General features: G+C 44.2%; 1 protein-coding gene across 6 annotated transcripts in view; it reads right to left on the reverse strand.

Moving 5' to 3' along the window:
• tbc1d4 (TBC1 domain family, member 4) overlaps nt 1–22,557 on the reverse strand; it is a 313,622-nt gene that overhangs the window by 45,793 nt on the left and 245,272 nt on the right. The window lies entirely within an intron of this gene.

Below are 22,557 nucleotides of genomic sequence, written 5' to 3' on the forward strand. Positions count from 1 at the left end.
CACTGCCATTGCAAGGTAAGACTCAAATAGCCTGACAGAAGGGTAGTTAATTACATTTACTGCAAAGAGAAGAGGGTGTCTTATGAGGATTGGTTGAGTGAGCTAGGGCTTCTCTCTCTGGAGCGAAGGAGGATGAGAGGTGACTAGATAGAGGTGTACAGATGCTAAGAAGCTTAGATTAAGTAGCCAGAGACTTTTTCCCAAGGCAGAAATGGCTAATACAAGAGGGCTGATTGGAGGAAGTTAGAGGGGTAAGTCAAAGGCAGGTTTGGAGTGGTGAGTGTGTGGGACCGGGGTGGCGGTAGATATAGATACACTAGGGGCAATAAGAAACTCTTAGATAGGTATGTGGATGATACGAAAAAGGAGACTAGGTAGGAGTAAAGGGTTAGATAGATCTTAAAGAGTTGGTTAAAAGGTTAGCACAACATCGTGGGCCAAAGGGGCCTGTAGTGTTCTATATTCTATCTTGTACACATAGACTGCAGATGGAAATCCATGGGAGTGTTTGTCAGGGTTTAAAAAATGTATTTTCTGTCTATTTTTTATGAATAGCTTTATTTGGCTCTCTGCTGAACTGAGGTTGAGGCTGTGGCCCAGCTCTGGGCTTTGTGTCTGAGGACTCACTTTCATTCTAAATGCCACTTGCTTACTTTTGATGTGTGCACTATTTGCTTTTGTTTTCTCTCTCTCCGCACATTGGGTGTTTGATAGTCTTTTCTGTGGTGTGTTTGAGTCTCTTTGTTTTATGGCTGCCTGTACGGTTGTTCTATGTATACGTACTTCAAAAATGCAGGTACTTTGAAATTTGAACTGAAGTTTCCAAGTCTGGAAAAGCGAATGCTGTCGACTGACACACTCAGAGGGACACATTGAAGCTCAGTGGCTCGTTGGGAAGGAGCAGCATTAATATTCTGTTGGGGCAGGGTTCTGTGTGACAGCTCTCAACCATATCAGGGCATATTGTTCAAAGAGGAAATATGAATGATAGTGTTGCCTTATAAGGGTTTTTACTGTCAGATGTCACAATGAAAGTAAATTAACTCTTTGTACTGTACATCCTGTATATATTTTGAAATTTAAAAATTTGTCAAAAGGCTCTACAAAGGGAGATTCCAACCAGCTACATAACAGAGATTGCTGCGCTCTATGGGAATTCTTATGGAAAAATAACATTCCCGGCTTTTGGAAAGTGATCAGCTCAGTGAAAGTCCCACTTTCATCTGCCTGAAACTCACTGCATTTCCCCTAAAGGATGTTTACAAGTGAATGCTCATGACCAGCAGGCCCCAGGGCAGGGCAGGTGCTGAGAGGCACGATGAAACCCAGTGCAGCTGGGGAACGATAGCAGTCTATGGACTTAACTGTGGAAGAGACTCCCAAACACTTCTTGGTTATATTGTTCAAAGAGGAAGCTTGAGTGATGTTGACACATTGTAAGAGAATGTATTGAACTGAAAGTACAATGAATACGATAAAAGTACCATTCTATACAGTGAATGAAGACCATTTTTGGGAAAAAAAACTCATGCAGTTTCCTTCACTTTTTGATGGGTCTTGAGTACAGAGGAATCAACAGGACAAAATAGTATGGCCTTAACAGCTTTCTCCTTTACTTGGCACTCCCAGCAGACCTGATGTTATGTGTAGCGACTCTGTCTCTTGCTTGTCGTGAAAGAGAGCAAGAGGCTTATTTGTTGTATCATGAGACTGTAAGAAGTCCAAAGCCACTACTCTACTCCTGATATTAGCAGCAAGCTGTTCCTGACTAGGAACATAACAGGAGATTATTTAGCCCACTTTCTATTCATCTACCACAGTCATAGATATTTGCAATGATAGGCACAACATCAAGCCCATAGAGAAACAGGCACGTAAGAGATTAATACAGAGGCTTTGACCTAATGCAACCACTTCCATGAATCTTACAATAATCCTATTTTATTTCTACCACATGCCTAATCAACTATCAGTAAATTCTATCTCTCACGGGGGCAATTGACAATGGCCAATAAACCATAGGCTAGACTTCCCAAGATCCCAAACTAAACACAGGTCATCCTCGAGCTGTGGGTGGACCAGAAGGCTTCACAGTGCCAGAGACCCAGATTGAATTGTGACCTTCGGAGCTGTCTATGTGGAGTGTGCAGGTTCTCCCTGTGATTGCAAAGGGTTTCTTCTGGGTGCTCTGCGTTTCTCCAACATCTCAAAGGATTGTGGACACGTAGGTCAATATGACACTGTAAATTGCCCTTCAAGTGTAGGCGAGTGGTAGAATCTAAGGGAATTTGATGGGAAAGGGGAGAAAATTTAAAAACTGGGATTAATGTAGGATGTATAAATGTGTGGATGATAGTCAGCACCGACTCGATGGACCGCAAAGTCTGATTCTATGCTCTGTCTCTCTCTCTCTGACTCTCATCACTATCAACATGAGGTAAGAAGATGCAAAGCGTAGTTATCTCTGCCTGTGATGGTGCTGCAGGTTTCTCATTGTACCTATACATACAGGTACAGTAGCACACAAAAGACTTAGGCAAACATATACATATATATATATATATAGCTCAGGTGCCGAAGACTTTTGCACAGGAGGTTGGGAAACAGAAATGAGAGTACTTAGCTTTGTATTAGTTAGCAGTATTAAGTGTTATTTAGTCTATCCAGCCAGAGGAATATCTGACATGATTTTTATAGCATGTCTATTACAGAGGAAACCCAGGAACAAAATCTCCCACTGTATATGGCTTTCATAGACCTTACAAAAGCACTTGACTCTGTAAATTACACTTTTGGCAGGTACTGCCCAAAATTGAGTGCCCGGAGAAATACCTCAAGACCCTGCAGCTCTTAGACAATGATATGAGTCATCAGCAACAGCAGCTCTGAAACAGCACCATCTAAGGTTGAGACTGGGGTCAAACGTGTGCATCGTTGCCCCCAACTCTCTTGCCGTTTTCATTGCAACCATTCTTCACCTCATAGGCAAAGACTTCCCACGAGGAGTCCAGATTCTCTATAGAACAGAAGGGGGGGGGGGGGGGTTGCAGAGGATTCTTTAACCTTAACAAGTTCAAGGCAAAAAGCAAAATGTCAACTATTTCCATTGTGGAGCTCCAATATGCAGACAACAACACTACGGTAGCTCACTCTGAGGAGGATCTGTAGTGTATAATGGATCCTTTTGCCAGAGCATACAAGCCCCTGGGACTTGATCTAAACTTCAAGAAAACTCAAGTTCTGCACCAACCTTCTCCAGATCAAACTCCTGAACCTCCAACCATCCAAGTTGACAACATCCCTCTGGAGAACACTGATCATTTCCCATATCTTGGCAGCATTCTTTCTTCAAGAGCCAATGTTGACCTTGAAATAAATCGCAGAATAGTCTGTGCGAGTGGAGCTTTTACCAGGCTGAGAAAGAGAGTTTTTGAAGATCAAGATATCAATACCAACACACACTAAGCTTCTAATCTACAAAGCTATAGTCCTCCCCTCCTTGCTATATGGAGCAGAGTCATGGACAACATACAGCAGGCACATAAAATCCATAGAAACTTACCATCAAAGATGGGAGCTGGCTGGAAGAACAAGTGTACTAATTCCAGCATCCTGGAAGAAGCTAACATTAACTCCATAGCCACTATCGTGACTCAACACCAATCGAGATGGGTCGGCCACATCATTAGTATGCCTGACGCCCGTCTCCCTAAACAACTCCTGTTCGGCCAACTCAAGGATGCAAAGTGCACCCCTGGAAAGCAGGGTACAGGGGGACAATATCAAGCCCTTCGTGAGGATGTGCCACATCCACCTGAATGGATGGGAGAAATTAGCACAGGTTAGGAAAAGCTGGAGAAGGACTGTCTATGAGGGGACTGCACAGCTCAATGAATGCCTCCATCGTGCCACTGAGACTAAGTGGCTTCAACGCAAGGAGAGACTGGGAAAGGCCCGATCAGCTACATCCACTACTACTTCAATGACTTACACCTACCAACACCGCAATAGGACTTGTGGATCACAGATTGGCCTCTTCAGTCATCTCAAGATCCACAAGTTACCAGGTCAACCACCAGGCGAAGAATCTTCTACAACTGCAAGTGATTGCTGATGATAATGATGATATCTGGTAACTGGACAGACATAATATACAGTAGGGTGCAAAAGTCTTATCTATAGTTGCCTATGACAGGGGTCCCCAACCTTTTTTGCACCGTGCACCGGCTTAATATTGACAATATTCTTGCAGACTGGCCAACCCGAGGCGGGGGGGGTGCTCAAGTAGGTTTGAACTCACCTCAACATGTCTTTTACAGTTAGGGTTGCCAACTTTCTCACTCCCAAATAAGGGACAAAATTAGCAGTCAAATCCTGGGACACTTGTGTTTACCCCAGGAAAGACTACCATGACTATGAAGCCTTGCGCGGGCACCTGCATGCAGATGCATGACATGCGCATATGTGACGTGCGCATGCACATACGTGCCGATTTTTTTCCCACAAATCGGTTTTGGCTTAATCTTCCAGACTGTACTGTACATACATTATTTCTACTTTATATAGGCTGTGTATTTATCATACCATTCCTGCTTTTACTATACGTTAGTGTTATTTTCAGTTTTAAGTGTTATTTGGTATGATTTGGTAGGTTATTTTTGGGGTCTGGGAACACTCAAAAATTTTTCCCATATAAATTAATGGTAATTGCTTCTGCGCTTTATGCCATTTCGGCACAAAAGGTTTCATAGGAGTGCTCTACCTTAGCGGGCGAAATATAGGACAAGGGCGGTCCCATATGGAACAAACCAATTTAGCCCAATATACGGGATATCCACGTGTGGGCATGTGGCCAAGTGGTTAAGGCATTGGATTAGCAACCTGAAGGTCGTGAGTTCGAGCCCCAGCCGAGGCAACATGTTGTGTCCTTGAGCAAGGCACTTAATCACACATTGCTCTGCGACGACACTGGTGCCAAGCTGTATGGGTCCTAATGCCCTTCCCTTGGACAACATCAGTGTCGTGGAGTGGGAAGACTTGCAGCATGGGCAACTGCTGGTCTTCCATACAACCTTGCCCAGGCCTGCGCCCTGGAGAGTGAAGACTTTCCAGGCGCAGATCCATGGTCTCGCAAGACTAACGGATGCCTTAACGGGACAGTTGGCAACCCTATGTTCAAGTTCAACAGTGCGTGACGGGGAATGAGGAAAGGTGCAGCTGACTCATATCGTTTCCTCGTGGCCTGGTAACACATGCTTTGCGGCCCGGTTCTGGTCCACAGCCCGGTGGTTGGGGACCGCTGGCCTATGACTTTTGCACAGTACTGTACACTCACAGGCCACTTTATTATAGGTACACCTGTACGTTAATGCAAATATCTAATCAGCCAATCATGTAGTAGCAACTCAATGCATTATAGCATGCAGACATTGTCAAGAGGGCAAATGGCATTTTAAGTTAACTCTTCAGCAATCTGGAAAGTTCCAAATAATCAGGCTAGTGGGAGTTTAGTGGATTTATTATATTAAAGAACATCAGATAGGGATAAGGGAAGGTTCAGGGTTGCAGGCAGATGACAGGTGGTGTGGCACGACTCTCTGTCACGAGTCATCAGAGTGGTGGTTGTTCATTGGTTGAATGGTGACAATGGAACCAAGAACCAGGCACACTCCAAAGGCCCTGATGTGTTCCAGTCAGGCGCCAACATAGTGAAATGTGTTGCTAATAGTCCAGTCAAGTCTAGTCGAGTTTATTGTTAGTGTACAAGTACACTCAGTGGCCACTTTATTAGGTACCTTCTGTACCACTGAGTGCACATTCAAGGTCTTCTGCAGCTGTGGCCCATATACTTCAAGATTTGATGTGTTGTGCATTCGGAGATGTTCTTATGCACAGCCCTGTTGTAATGCATGGTTATCTCAGTTACGGTTGACTTCCTGTCAACCTGAACCAGTCTGGCCTTTCTCCTCTGACCTCTCTCATTAACAAGGTATTTTTGCCCATGAACTGCCACTCACTGGATTTTTTTTTACACCATTCTCTGTAAACTCTGGAGATTATTGCACATGAAAGTCCCAGATTAGCAGCTTCTGAGATACTCAACCCACTCTTCTACCTTCCGAGGAATAAAGTCCTCACCTATTCAATTTTTCCTCATCACTCAGGTTTCCAGTCGTTGTGTCAGGTTGCCGTACTCCAGTGTCATCTTCCTATCTGTCTGCTCCTGGGTGCTATGGTTTCCCTCCTTGTCCCAAACACATATGGGTTAGCAGGTTAATTGTCTTATGGGTGTAATTGGGCAGCACAGGTGGTTGGGTGGAAGGAGGAGAGGGTGAGGGAGAGAGAGAGGAAGGGAAGGAGAGGGAGAGGGGGAGCGGGAGGAAGGGAGCGAGGGAGAGAGGGGAGTGAGAGAGGGGGGAGAGAGGGGAGGAGGAGGGGGAGCTAGAGGGAGAGAGGGGAAGGAGAGGGGAAGGGGAGGGGAGGGGAGGGAAAAGAGAGGGGAGAGGGGAGGGGGAGAGAGGGGGAGGGAGAGGGAAATGAGGAAGGGAGGAAAGAAGAGGGAAATGAAGAAGGAAGGGAAAAAAACAAAAGAACACGAGAAAATAGGAGCAGGAATAGGCTGCACGGCCCTTCAAACCTGCCCTGCCCTTTCATTGATACTGCTTGATGTGCTTCAGGCCTAGATTACCTAAATGCGGTGTTTGAATTCATAGATCTTATGAGTCAGCCACCAGGCGTAAAGATTCCAGTCAAATTGCGGCACACACAGACACAGTGGCTTCTATGGGGCCAACCAAAGGTGTTATTGTCTTTTTTAAACATACTTTTTACGATTGCACGACCCTGCTAGACATTAAGAACTTAAAGTATTGCAGGCCTACTCCATTAGTGAGTTGCTAGTTGGTGGAGAAACAGAAGGAGCTGGGCTTGATGTGGATCATGCTGCTGCCTGTGTCAGAGAGGCGTCAGAGCAGTCGGTGTGTGAAGGTAGTGTGTAGTCTAACAGTGAGTGAACATCTTAGTCGCTTTTCTTGTGATCGCAAGACACTGCTGGATATTGTTAATGTGGAAGGAAGGCTGCAAGTCTGAGTCACTGGTTTGTTGGTGAAGAGCGGGGGAGCTGCGTGAACTCATTCATCGTGAGGACTAAGCCTGAAGCCATGGTGTTGCCCAAGAGAGCAAGAGGCATCGGAATCAGTGTGCTCCACTGGACTGCTGGAGGCACTGTGCTGCGGCATCCATGCTGGAGTCGGTATTGTCCCCTGTGGTCACTCGGCAGGAGACCAGTTGTATTGTGTTCGAATGCAGACTGCTGCAACATTCATGAGCTCAGGGACAATGATGATATTTTCTTGTGTGACTGTATTTTACTGCTCTTTCATGTGTGCTTGCCATCTTATACAGTGCCTATAAAAAGTATTCACCCCCCCTCCTCCCCAGAAGCTTTCATGTTGTTTTACAACATTGAATCACAGTGAATTTAATTTGGCTTTTTTGACACTGATCAACAGAAAAAGACTCTTTTGTGTCAAAATGAAAACAGATCTAAATTAATTACAAATATCAAAACACAAAGTAATTGATTAAATAAATATTCACCCCCTTCAAGTCAAAATTTAGTAGATGCTCCTTTGGCAGCATCTGTGTAGATTGGTCTCTCATAACTTGGCACATCTGGACACTGCAATTTTTCCCTATTCTTCTTTACAAACCTGCTCAACCTCTGTCAGACTGCCTGGGGATCATGAGTGAACCGCACTTTTCAAGTCCATCAACAAATTCTCAATGGAATTAAGGTCTGGACTCTGACTTGGCCACTCCAGGACATTAACTTTGTTGTTTTTAAGCCATTCTTGTGTAGCTTTGGCTTTATGCTTGGGTTCATTGTCTTGCTGGAAAACAAATCTTCTCCCAAGTTGCAGCTCTCTTGCAAACTGCATCAGGTTTTCCTTCAAGATTTCCCTGGATATTGGTGCATTCATTTTAACCTCTACCTTCACAAGCCTTCCAGGATCTGCTGCAGTGAAGCATCCCCACAGCATGGTACAGCCACCAACATGCTTCACAATAGGGATGCTGTGTTCTTGATGAGGTGCGGTGTTTGGCTTGCCTCAAACATAAAAGTTTAGTGTGATTGCCAAAAAGCTTAATTTTGGTTTCACCAGACCATAGAACTTTCTTCCAGCTGACTTCAGAGTCTCCCACATGCCTTCTGGCAAACTATAGACGAGATTTCATGTGAGTTTTTTCAATAGCAGCCTTCTCTTTGCCACTCTTCCATGAAGCTGCGACTGGCGAAACACCCAGGCAACAGTTGTTGTATGCGTATTCTCTCCCACCTCAGCCACTGAAGCTTATAACACCTCCAGAGTTGTCATAGGTCTCTCTGTCACGTCCCTCACTAGTTCCCTTCTTGCACGGTCACTCAGTTTATGAGGACAGCCTGTTCCAGGCAGATTTACAGCTGTGCCATATTCTTTCCATTTCCTAATGACTGGCTTAACTGTACTGCAAGGGATACTCAGTGACTTGGAAATTTTCTTGTACCCGTCTTCTGACTTGTGCTTTATAACAACCTTTTCGGGGAGTTGCTCAGAGTGTTCTTTTGTCATTGTGGTATAATTTTTTTGCCAGGATACTGACTCACCAGCAGCTGGGCCTTCCAGACACAGGTTTATTTTTACTACAATCAATTGAAACACCCTGACTGCACACACATCTCCAAAAACAGATCTCCATCTAACTAATTATGTGACTTCTAAAACCAGTTGGCTGCACCAGTGATAATTTGGAGTGCCATATTAAAGAAGGACAAATACTTAGGCAATCAATTATTTAGTGTTTTTATATTTGTAATTAAATTAGATCATTTTGTAGGTTTCACTTTGACACGAAAGAGTCATTTTCTGTTGATCAGTGTCAAGAAAGCCAAATTAAATCCACTGTGATTCAATGTTGGAAAACAATAAAACATGAACACTTCCAACACTGCATGTGCTATATGTGCCAAGCACTGTGTATGACTGTGCTTTGTAACTTGGCCCCAGAATAAGTGTTTCATGGATATTCATGTATGGTTAAAAGACAATTAAACTTAAGCTTGAACTTGAGACTGCACATCCCCAGCAACAGCACTATAACACAGGATTAACGCAGCGTAGCACGGCACATCACACAAACCAATCTTCCGTCCTTGGACTCACTTTACACCGCACGCTGTCGGAGCAGTGCTGCCAGGATAATCAAGGACACGACCCACCCAGCCAACACACTTTTCGTCCCTCTTCCCCCCGGGAGAAGGCTCAGGAGCTTGAAGACTTGTACAGCCAGATTTGGGAACAGCTTCTTTCCAACTGTGATAAGACTGCTGAACGGATCCTGACCCGGATCTGGGCCGTACCCTCCAAATATCCGGACCTGTCTCTCGCTTTTTTTTTGCACTACCTTACTTTCCATTTCTCTATTTTCTATTTATGATTTATAATTTAATTTTTTAATATTTGCTATCGATTTGTAATCCAGGGAGCAGGAAGCGCAGAATCAAATATTGCTGTGATGATTGTACGCTCTAGTATCAATTGTTTGGCGACAATACAGTATAAAGTACTTCAGAGAGAGAATCACTTGTCCTCATTGTTTCCCCTCAAGTTCGGAGGACGTTTTCTCAAACCAGCCTCCTGCAGAACATGTGAGCTCACTGCACTGTGCCCCTCACAGGGCAAACAATAGAAAGGAAGAGTTACCTTTAAAGGAAATGCAATGCTGCTGATCAGGCCCAGGCAACTGCTGACTGTTCCTGCCAAGTATCGAGGCACCTCGACAGCTCCACCCTCGCAAAGCTGAGCTGTGGTCCGGACACAGGGCCATGAAAATCAGCGGCTTGCACTCTCCTTTATCAGCTCTGGAAGCACATTCCACACTGTCAGCCTGGTCTGGCTCGGCAGAAGCAACAACAGACCACTGCAATCAGCCGGCCAGGATTCCTTACCAGATCTCTGTCGCTTGACAGAAAATCCTCTTGCCCAGGAGCAGAGCAAGCCGTGACTTGCCGCACCCTTCGCCATTCTTCCTTTTATCCTAAACTTTCAGCCCTATCAGCACTCAAACTGTGAGGATAAACCTCCTTAAAGTCTACAACTCCTTTCATCTTTAGCCACGCCAATAACCAAAACAGCAGCACCTCACATTCACGTCGTGTTTCAACTGAATAAGCCAACTAGGGTCTGTACAAGGGCACTAACCGAGTGAAACCTGACACCACGGAGGCAACAGGACAGCTGTGCAAAAAAAATTGGTCTGCATTTTGAGAAGCGCCTTAAAGGGAATTTTGGGATAGAGATGTGATTGGATGGTACGGCGACGACAAGCTGCTGTTTCAGAGCCCAAGTGATGAGGGTTCAATCCTGAGCCCTGATGCTGCCTGCATGAAGTTTGTACACAGATTCACGCGTTTCCTCCGGGTGCTCCAATACCCTCCCACTCCCAGAAATATGCACACTGGTGGATTAGCTGGCCACTGTAAACTGGCCCTCCCTGGGATACAATCCCCCAACTTATGGACACACTGTACATATCAAAAAGCTCTTAAAAATGTACTGAATTCAAACGAGAGCCAATCTTGATAAAATAAACATGTTTGCATGCAGGACAAAAAGCACTGGAGGAACTCAGTGGGTCAGGCAGCATCTGCGGAAGGACGTAGACAGCCAATGTTTTGAGTCAGGGCCCTTCCTCTGGACTGGAAAGGAAGAGGGGAAAGGGTCTGTATGGAATGATGGGAAGGGAGAGCAAGAGGTGGCAGGTGATAGTTGGATCCAGGTGAGTGGGGGAGGGGAAGTGTTAGGCAGATGAGGAGAGGAATAATGTCAGAAGCTGTTAGGTGATTGGGAGAAGCGCCAAAGCGTTGAAGATGACAGAATCTGTCAGGGCACTAGAGATTACAGATGTTGAAATCTGAAGCAGCACAAAAAAAGCTGAGGATCTCAGCGGGTCAGGAAGCAACAATGGAGTGGGAAAGGTCATCGATGTTTCAGGTTGAAACAGGAAACAAAGAGGAAAAGAAAGAGAGCCAAGCTTTAAATGTAGTCTCCCCACAGTAATCAGACATTAAGGACAAAGGTTGCCAGTTTCATCACAGGAGTGAGTATAAAGATGGATGCTTCATGGTCAGCATGGACTCAATGGGCCAAAGGGCCTGTTTCCATTTGGTGGATGAGGGGCAGTATCATAGAAAGCTACTGAATCCTGAAAGGTCTGCGCAGAATGGACAGGGAGAAGATGGTTCCATGAGTAGAAGAGTCTAGAATCCAAGGGCACAGCCTCAGAATAAAGCACCATTCCTTTCGAACTAAGATGAGGATGATTTTCTGCAGCCAGAGGGTGGCAAATCTCGAGTATGTGTCTACAGGGGGCTGTGAAGGCCGAGTTTTAAGGCAGTGATTGATCGGTTCTTGATTGGTAAGGGGGTTAAGATTAGATTAGATGAGCTTTATTTGTCACATCTACATTGAAGCATACAGTCAAATACATCATTAGTGTCAAAGACCAACATAGTCTGAATGTGTGCTGGGGCAGCCCATGACGGTCGCCATGCTTCCAATGTCAACATAGTCTTCCCGCAACATACTAACCCTTAGTAATGGATACGGCTTTGGAATGCGAGAGCAAACAGAGTATTGGGGGGAGAGATCATAAGAATTCCTTACAGACAGTGGTGGCCTGAACGGCAGTTGCTGGTGCTCTGAAGCGTTATGCTAATCGCTGCACTACCTTGTCGCTACATTACTGGTTATGGGAGCAAGGTGGGAGAATGGAGTTAAGAGAAAACACAGCCGTATCTGAATGAGGGTGCAGACTCGATGGGCCAAACCCGCTTCTATATCTGGTCTATTTCTCTAGGAAACTATGATGAGGTTTAGGGAGGGAATTCCAGAACTTGGAGCCTTGGCAGCTGAATCCTCTACAACAAATGGTGGCACAAATGAAATAGGATGCAGAGGTCACAGGACAGAGGTGAGGGAGTGGAGAAGAATCACCTAGATGACGATGAAGAGTATCAAGAGAAGAGAGTGCAATTGGGACCAGCAGCCCGCAGAGTGATACAAAAACAAGTGCAAGGATTTTAAAACTGAGGTTCTCTAGGACTGATGCTGTAGCCAAGTGTTGGAAATGAAATGGAAAGGATGAGTACACAGTCAATGGCAGGAGCCTTAACAGTCTTGAGGTAGAAAGGGATCTTGAGGTCCAAGTCCATAGTTCCCTGCACGTGGCTGCACTGCTGATCGGGTGGTAAAGAGGGAATGTGGCATGCTTGTCTTTATTAGTCAAGGCATTGAGTTTAAGAGTCAGGAAGTTAAGTTGCAGTTTTATAAAATTCTGGTTAAGCCGTATCTGGATTAAGTTTAAGTTTAATTGTCATTCAACCATACACACAAGTACAGCCATAATGAAACAGTGTTCCTCTGGGGTCACAGTACCAATAGTCACACAGCACATGTAACACATATAATCATGATAGGAGAAACACATACAATTACAGAATACAAAATTAATAATCTAGCCCAAGTCCCCGAGTGCCATGGGCTGTAGGTTGACAGTGCAGGGATGTCGCCCTGGAGCCAGGTATCTGCAAGAACAGGGCTGCAGCATTTCTCACCACGTGCTAGTGCAGTTTGTCTTCCAGCAAGTGAGCACTAGAGGGCAGCACCAATGGGAGGTGCCAGCCCCCAACCCAGTGTGGGATGTGGAGGCTTTGGGCGACGGCACAGAACAGGCATACTGACTGCTGCCTGAGCATGTGCTATAAGGAGGTTTTGGACAAACTAGGGTTGTTTCTTCTGTAGTAGTGGAGACTGAGGAGAGACCTGGCAGAAGGGTCCTGCTGAAGGGCCTTGGCCCAAAACGTCGACTCTTCACTCTTTTCCATTGATGATGCCTGGCCTGCTGAGTTCCTCCAGCATTTTGTGTGTGTTGCTTGGATTTACAGCAACTGCAGATTTTCCCTTATTTGTGAGAAGTTTATAAAGGCATGATTACAGTTCTGGTAACTTTGTTATACTTATTTTTTTTATTGAGAACGGTGCAGAACAGGCCCTTCCGGTGCTTCGAGCCGCGCTGCCCAGCAACCCCCGATTTAAACCTAGCCTAATCACGGGACAACTTACAATGATTAACTAACCTGCAAACCAGTACGTCTTTGGACTGTGGGAGGAAACCAGAGCACCCAGAGGAGTCACAGGCAGAACGTACAAACTCCTTACAGTCAGAGGTGGGAACTGAACCCGGGTCGATGGTACCGTAAAGCCTTGTGCTAACCGCTATACTACCATGCCGCTCAAGAATGTGGAAGGTTCAGGGAGGGTGCAGAGTAGAATTACCAGAACACTGCCTGGTTTAGAGGGCGTGTCTTATGAGAAATGGTTGAGCGAGCTTAGGCTTTTCTCCTTGGAGAGACGGATGATGAGAGGTGATTTGATAGAGATGTATAAAATGATAACAGGCACAGACAGAGTAGACAGCCAGGGCCTTTCTGTTTAACCAGGGTGGAAATGGCTAATGCGTGAGGGCATAATTTTAAGGTAATTGGAAGAAAGTATAAAGGTGATGTCAGAAGTAGGTTTTTTTTTTACACAGAGAGTGGTATGTCCATAGTATGCACTGCCAGGGGAGGGGGGTGAGGCAGTTAGAAGGAGAATTATTAGACTCTTTGATTGGCACATGCGTAAAAGAAATACGGAGGACAACGTGGGAGGGAATTTTAGATTCATCTTGGAATAAGTTACAAGTTTGACCAAATGGCCTGTACTGTGCTTACTGTTCTATGTTCTATATTCTATAAGAGGCACAGATAGACAGTTGGTATCTTTTTCTCAGAATTGAAAAGTGGTTTTTCCCCACACAGAGAGAGGTTGGTGCCTGGGGTGGTGCTGCTGTCACATATGGAAGAGGTGATTAAGAGGGTCCTAGATAGGCACACGAATATACAGAGAACAGGGGAGGGGGAACATGGACAGGCAAAAGTGATTACTTTAGTTAGATGTTTAATTGGTCTGGCACAACATTGCGGGCCAAGAGCCTGTTCCTGTGCTGTACTGTTCTATGTTACAGAAAGTAGTGTGGGCCAAGGAACATAGGACCAAAGGAACAAAGGGTACACAGGACTTGCACGAGTTCGCACGTGAATGGCAGAATTTCGGGGACGCAAGATGCTGGAATCTGGAGCAACAAAACCTATCTGCTGAAGGAACTCAGTGAGTCACGCATCTGGGTCACGAGTCAGGCTTTCAACCCAAAATATGGACAATTTTGTTTCTGCTCCTCGACCCAGTGATTTCCTCCAGCACATTATTTGTTGATTGCAAAGCACTGAATGAGTTGAAGTTAATGGACAATAGAAAATGAGGAGAGCATTCAGAAGGGCAAGAGTATTGAAGTATAGAGGTAACAAGAGTAAGAGAGCAAAGAAATCACTGATATTTGGAGATTGAAAATGGTATTGTAAAGGTTGCTCTTTGAGTTACACCAGCATAAAAGCTGCTTCTGAAGGCTTCAATACAAAAATTTGAGGTTTAAAATATACTTAACCACAACCCAAATCCTCCCTCAGTAAAAGAACTGTACAGCCGCCTCTTGCACCATGATGGACTACTATGAAGTCCTGAAGAATGGTCTCAGCTCAAAACGTCGATTATCTATTCACTTCCATAGATGCTGCCTGACTTGCTGAGTTCCTCCAGCATTTTGTGGGTGTGGCTTTGGGTTTCCAACATCTACCGACTTTTTTCTGTGTTTATGATGGTGTTATTTTTGCAGTAATATCTTGTTTTGCAGTCTCTTTTCCATTCACTGTCTTGTAAAATTTATATTTTGTGTGTTGTCTGAACGTACGTGCCTGCCATGCTGCTGCAGCTAAGTTTTTCATTGTTCTTGTACCTCACTAAATTTGTGCATTTGATGGTCGACTCGACTTGACCTGACTTAACATATGCCCATAATGAGAGAAAACTCAAGCCTAAAATACTGTTTACTCCACTAATAATAACTCTTTTGCTGCAGGTGAAGTTGAGTAAAGTATAAACCTGGAAAATAAAAGCTGAATTCCATCAGGTTATATTTTATTAAGCAAACGCACTTGCCTATAAATTGTCCAAATCGATTTTAGTCACTTCCCTAAGACTGAATATACACTAGTTTAACAGTAAGTAAAATAGGTTAATAGATACTGCATCAGGAAGGTCATCTCACTATCTTTCCAAAAACATAGCAGAAACTGCTGGAAACACTCAATGGGACAGGCCACATCTGTGGGAGGAGAAAAAGAGTAAATGTTTCAGGTCAGAGACTCTTTGTCGGAGCTGAAAAGAAGACAAAAGAAACTGGACCCTCGTGGGGTAAAATTGTACCCCATAGGGAAGGATGGTGAGGGAGTGAATGGTAGCATAGTAGTTAGCACAATGCTTTACAGTACCAGCAACTTGGGTTCAATTCCCACCGCTGCCTGTAAAGGATTCGTACGTTCTCTCTGTGACAATGTGGGTTTCCTCCAAGTGCTCCAGTTTTCTCCCACTGTCTAAAGACGTATGGGTTGGTAGGTTAATTGGTCATTGTAAATTGTCTTGTGATTAGACTAGGTTTAAATCAGCAGTTGCTGGGCAACATAGCTCAAAGCTTCACAATGTCCTGTTCTGTGCTGTATCTCAATAAACAAGTAAGTATAATGAAGCAACTAGACCCATAATCATACTTTTGTAAACTTCTGTCAGATCTCTCCTCGGTCTCTGCTACTCCAGAGAAAACAATCCTAGTTTCTCCATAATCTCCTTACAGCACATGCCCCGGCAGCAATCAGATAAGCCTCTTCTGCACCCTCCCCCAGCCTCCACATCCCGCACTGGTTTGGGGGCCGACCCCACCCATCGGTGCTGCCCTCCAGTGTTCGATTGGTGCAAGACAAGCCGGATTGCGGTCGTCTGCACTGGACCAGGGCACGATAAGAACTGCTGTGGGCCTGTTCTTGTAGAAACGTTGCTCCAGGGCAATATCTATGCACCACCAATCTACAGCCCAGGACACTCAGGGACTTGGGCTAGATTGATAGAAACACTCTGGGAGCAGCAGTGAAGAACTGCAACACTGCAGTAGGTGTGGTGAGAACCGCTACACAGTGGGAGAGGTGTAAGGGGAAAAGCTGTAAACAAGGATAACTCAACGATGAGTGAACCTTTGATTTTCACTGTGCATCCAAACAATATTATTTCCATGTGAGGCATTGTGGGGTGTGCAGAGGTAATGGCTTAAGGGCAATGGAGTGTGCAGAAATGAATTTACATCTTTGTGTATCTCTGATGATCTAGATAGAACTGCCAGCCTGAATTATCACCTCTCAATAACTTCCCAATACACTGACCAGGCCACTGCTATCAGCTAAGACCAGACAACCTTGGCAAGTGACTACTGGACTGCAGATGCTCCCTGATTTAGAAAAGGATTGTATTCATTCAAAATATTTTGAAAAGCAAAATGTCATAAATTGATAAAGGTTGCACAAAATGCCAAGTAGGTATTTTAGTTCATAAGACCATAAGAGATAAGATATAGGAGCTGAATTAGGCCATTTGGTCTATCGAGCTTGTTCTGCCATTTCATCATGGCTGATCCAAGTTTCCTCTCAGCCCCAGTCTCCTGCCTTCTCCCTGGATCCCTTCATACCCTAACCATTCAAGAATCTATCAACCTCTGCCTTAAATGTATGTAAAGAATTGACCTGCACAACCGCCTGTGGCAATAAATCCCACAGACTCATACTCTCTGGCTAAATACATTCCTCCTCATCTCTTTTCTAAAAGGGCGCCCCTCTGTTCTGAGGCTCTGTCCTCTGGCCCTAGACTCTCCCACCAGAGAAAATGTCCTCTCCACATCCACTCTATCAAGGTCTTTCAACATTCAATTCATGCCTCCCTCAGTGTGTTCTTATGCAAGGAGAGTGACATTCTAAACATCAGAGCAAAAATCAGCTTTATAAACTGAAGGCACATACAGGTTTCCCCCGCCATCCGAAGGTACAGCGTTCCTATGAAACGGTTCGTAAGCCAAAATGTCGTAAAGCGAAGAAGCAATTACCATTTATTTATATGGGAAAATCTTGTGAGCGTTTGCAGACCCAAAAATAACCTACCAAATCATGCCAAATAACACATAAAACCTAAAATAACAGTAACATATAGTAAAAGCAGGAATGATATGATAAATACACAGCCTATATAAAGTAGAAATACTTCTCTACAATGATTGCCTGAACAGATCTCCGTAGCAAAAATCTCACGCAAGCGCTGTTGGCAAAAACACAGCGCAAGCGCTCTCCAGTAACCTTTAAGCTATGAAGCTGCCAAATCATACCAAATAACACGTAAAAATACACAGCCTATATAAAGTAGAAATAATGTATGTACAGTGTAGTATCACCTACCGGAATTGGGAAAACAGCGCTGAGCACACTGATGATGGTGTGTTAGACTGAGTCGTCGCAGGTTGGGCTGGTGCAGTGGCCCCCCTCCCCCCCCCGCCCCGGGCCGCCAACCCGATACATTGCCGCGAAGAACGCAGCGGTAGCCGGGAGGCACACAGCACATCTTTAAGAAAAAAGCCGAAATAAACATGCTAATTAATTAGGTGCTGCCCGGCACGTAATTGTCGGCCCAGATCAGTGCCGATTGCGGATTGCATTGTCTCTGATCTGGGCCAACATTTACGTGCTAGGCGGCACCTAATTAATTAGCATGTTTATTTCGGATTTTTTCTTAAAGATGTGCTGTGTGCCTCCCGGCTACCGCTGCATTTTCCACGAATCGGTACAGTATCTGTCCGGGGCCCGGGGGTTGGAGTGGTGGGACATGGGGGTGTCATCTCATTGTCGATCAGGGCAGGCAGCTCATCTTCTCCTATGACTGCCCGCCTCGATGTTGAAGGTCGAGGTTCGTCGTCTGCTGTGGCTGATGTGGAAGGCTTGCTTGACTGCTGAGCCTCGCGCATTTTTCTATCATACATTTCTTTGTAAGGACTCAACCCATCTTGCAAATATCCCCTAAACCGACGTACCCTTCCAAAATTAAAGTTGTACTTTATCATTGTAGTGAAAATCTCACGCAGTTGCTTCACGTTCAGTTCGCTACTGCATTCGGTTTCGATTGTTATCCTTTCCTCTTCCAATTGCATCAGCTCTTCATCTATCAGTTCTTGGTCATGGGATGCCAAAACCTCTTCAACATCATCTTCGTCAGCTTCCATAAGCCAAACTCACTGTGTCCTTGCTTCGTTCACCACGATCGAAACGCTTAATTATGTCTAGTTTTACGCTAAGTGTAACACCCTTAGGTGCTCTTTCAGGCTTTTCCAACACCTTAGAACTCATCTTGCTAACAGCTGTTCAATGCAACGTGTAAAAGCAATGCCGTTCCGAATCCGGGGGAGAGCAGCTGCTCGGGGCGCGCGCTGCCTTTTATTGCGCGCTGCTTTTTTCACGCGCTGATTTTTTTCGTAACAGTGAAAACACTTTCTGAAAGCGGAAACAGGGTACTAATGTAGGTCTTTCGTAACAGTGAGGTTTCGTAAAGCGAATGTTTGAAAAGCAGGGTCACCTGTACCTTAAGAGACAATAATGTTATTACATAAATCAGAGAATTATTGTATTGAACTATTAAACCAATAAATAATTTATGACTGAGACCATGAGAAATTCCTTCCCACAGGGTCTGAGGTATAGGATTAGCCACACCCTTACTGAATGCTAGAGCAGACTTAAGGGGCATTCCAGTCCTGTGCTCATTTCCTCTATCCTTACACACCTACTGTCAGATGTGGAACAATGATTCAATATCCTAGTCCCACAAGATCCTGCTGAAAGACATCAGGGAAAGCTGCTCTGTGAGAAAGAAATAGCACCATGCAACGAGGGAATAAAAGAGCAAGGTAAGAACTGATTTAGTTTGGAAATGTCAACACTTTTAAATTTTTGGAATGAAAATCAGGTCAGTGACACAGAGCTGTGCAAATATAAGCTCCTTGGCACACTGTATTACCAGTCAGTGTTCAGGCATTCGGTATGAAATGATTTAACATTGGATGATCTGTCATACTGTTGCAGCATTCTTTGCAAAATCAAACCCCTGCAAAGCTGGTGGATTAGTAGCGGGGCTGGGAGAAAACCATAGATTACTGTCACAGTGCCCTGGTAGCCACAATGGACTATCCATGACACAACAATATGCCAAGCTTACCATGGTGCCTGACATGGGCAATCTCTGCCATCTGCAGCAAAGTCGTTATGTTTTGCAAATCCTTGACTTCGTACAAAGGATAAAGATAGCCTGCTTAGATAAAGCAATGTCACAGGAGTGGAAGTATTGTCAGATCACCCAGGTGATTTCCAAGTGCTGAAAGAAGAGAGATGCATTTGCCTCAAAGTGTATAGCCCCTTCAAATGATTAATGGGCCGTGAAATGTCCAAAAAATTCCTCAGTGCTTGGACATTCCTTGCATCAAATGCATGAATCAAATGGAAGAAACAGAAGGTGGAATTGGAATTGAATTTGGATTTTGTTTCTCAAGTAAGCAAGTTCTCCTTTGCATTTGGGTCTGCCAGTCTCACAGTCAAAGAGCTAGAACATCTCCTCATCTACTCTTCCTGCTGCCTCCAAGGTTACAAACCATGTTCAGCAAATGCAGAGATTGAGAACCTGTCACGGTCAGGTCCAACGTTACAAGCAGCACCTTTTCATGGGTGGAGGACATCCCAGGAAATTTCACCCAAGCTTGGTAAGCTCCAGTATGGGATAGGTTTTGTTTTACCTCCAGTAAAGACTTACTCATTCCTCTGCTACCTCAAGTGTGATATACATCAATATTTTGAGGTAAAAGCACTCTCCCTATTTAGTGAACACCTGTATACCTCCTGAAGAACAGCAACAGAATCTCAGCCTCAAAGGCAGGAGTTTTACCCTTTGTGTTAGGGTACACCTGTGTTCCCCTTGTCATTTCTTGTTATCACGATGAAACTCTGCCCATTCGGCTGCAGCCATCCAAGACCTGTTTTGTCACTGGATGTTCCTCTAAGTGGAGTCTTGACCAACTTCACTATTAAGCTCTATGGGTTCAATGCAGAAAAAAGACACTGAGGTGATAACTCTGCCACGATCTTAGGGAATGACGGAGACAATGTGCAGGGCTAATTGGATTTTTTTCTTTCCTTTATATATGTTACATTTTCCCTGTAAATGTTTCATTGTGTCCCCTGCTATTAGAGTGGCCATGACAATCACAATATCTATTACAACCCCAAGCACTTGTTCTTGCCCCATCCATCTTGATTCTTTCCCAAACCCTCCAAGCTGAAGATCCTACTTTTGCTCAAAACACAAAGGCAGATCAAGTAAGTAGCCTTCCCATTACATTACCTTTAGAGCAGTTCAAGAGACGTGTCCAGACTAGGAATTCTTCTGGAAGTATGCTCACACAAGCCACAAAACTGACACCAATAATTCCTGTCAGTCCTTTGCCTTGACTTCTTATCCCCACCACATCCATGTAAAAACACAGTCGGATGATGGTTATTCTCTTTTCAAGTTCAAGTACTTACAAAGAGAAAAAAAAACAGCTTCCATCTGACTGGGTGCATTGTACTTTCTCATATTTCCCAAAATAAGTCAAGTTCTCAGAAACCCATCCATTCCCAAAGTTCTTCACTCTTGCATGCAAGCACTGTGGTGCTACATAACCAGAACTGGATGGAAGTTCACCGACATCACTGCAATCTGTGGTTCTTTTAGCCAAATGTTTCAACTCTGATTAAGTCAAGCAATGATTCTCCCACTCTTAAATCTGCTTTGCCAGGATCCAAGAGGTCAACCATATCAGTAAATCATTTGAAGGACTTCACTGGAGAATTGTCCAATCAATGCATATGACAGAAAGGATTACACATATAAACATGTTTTTAAAACTAGCACAGAAGATCCAAGCACATCCTTCCAGCTCATCTAACAAGTCATGGATGTCTTTACTCAGTGAAGTAAATAAAGCCATCTAAAGTTAAATTCTCCCATTACTGACTATCAGTTTTCAACATTTTAACATTCCTTTCATTCTTATCCTTTTAATCAGGATAAAAATTCCTCCTATTTTAGTTACTTTCCTCCCTTGAACTTCCTTAGTCCTCACTATTCATGCCAAGAAAGCTGGTTGCTCTTAATTCCCAGCCATGTCCATTCTAAGCCAAACTCCAGAGAATCTGTCTCCAAGTGATGAGTTAATTGGATTTCTGTTTAATCAGCATGTTAAATTGTCCAGCAAGTTTTCCCTCTGTTTAGTACTTAATAAAAGAGAATTCTTCACCTTTTATATAACAGTGGAATAAATAAACTGGTTTCTCCACTGAGGAAAGGACAGTCACGTTCTCTTCTAAATGTCAGTCTAATTCAGTGATGTGAACCCAATGGACTCACATTCTCCCTACAGAAGTGCATCTCCAGTCAGTGTCTCCCACGGGTAGAGAATAGGAATTCACTGCCACTGGACATCCCACACAGGTCTGCTGTGCCTCGAGGCTTTCATTTACTGGGAACAAGCTACTTGCAACATATACTCTTGTTTCTGGAGGTGCTGCCCATTTGGTTTCAGGTCAAATGAGGAAATAGTTAAAACTCTCAAAGAAACCTTTCAGCTTAAAGCTAGATTCTCACCATCTCAAGTATCAATTTAAATCAATTTCTGTTAAAGTATTATAATAAATCTGCTAACTTGTTCCAATCCACTTCAAAAGATTTATTTTCTGTATATGCCAAAATTACTTCCACTGGGGAAAAAATGTATTAAAATCTTAAATGTTCAGTCTGCAGAACAAAATACTGATTTTAATATAAATAGCTAGTTCTACTGTCAAGGACATTATTAACTATAGCAATTATGTTAAGACTGACAATATTAAGTTACATTGGTGTGCATGACGTGGTGAGTCTTGTTTTTAAAGGTACTTCATATCATTAAATCATACCAGTTCAATGACTCATCTTCACTTGCCAGCCTTTCTTTCCAAAGCCTTCAATAGGTTTTCCTATCAAAAATCTATCACATTCTGGTGGAATCCTCTGCTAGTGATTTCTTAGATGTTATTGAAATGCTTTCTAACACTGAATAATGATTTGTCATGGCTCCTACTAGAGTGAACTCGTTCTGGGTTGCTTGGTGGTTATCTGCAAATTGAATACTGCTTCTGAAATTTGGTTCCATGGACTAGGACTTCAGAGACAGGGAACGCCGCTTTCAGCCAGTGTTGAACTGTCCGTGTGGGGCCGTTGACCCAGGACGAGTTGTTTCCCTGTGCAGTTTACACTGAAGCAGAAGCGAGCTACAAAGTGTAAGCTTGCTGCAATAGACTCAGAAACATTACTTCAGGGCAGGCAACAACTATTAGAGCATCAAAGAGACAGTGACACACACCTGGTGCAGCCAGAAGCACATCAGTTAGTCTGGTTGACCAGGAACAGGTGCAGTGTTAAGGCCAGAATT

This window comes from Mobula hypostoma, chromosome 5 (assembly GCF_963921235.1).
Source record: "Mobula hypostoma chromosome 5, sMobHyp1.1, whole genome shotgun sequence".
Classification (NCBI taxonomy): Eukaryota; Metazoa; Chordata; class Chondrichthyes; order Myliobatiformes; family Myliobatidae; genus Mobula; species Mobula hypostoma.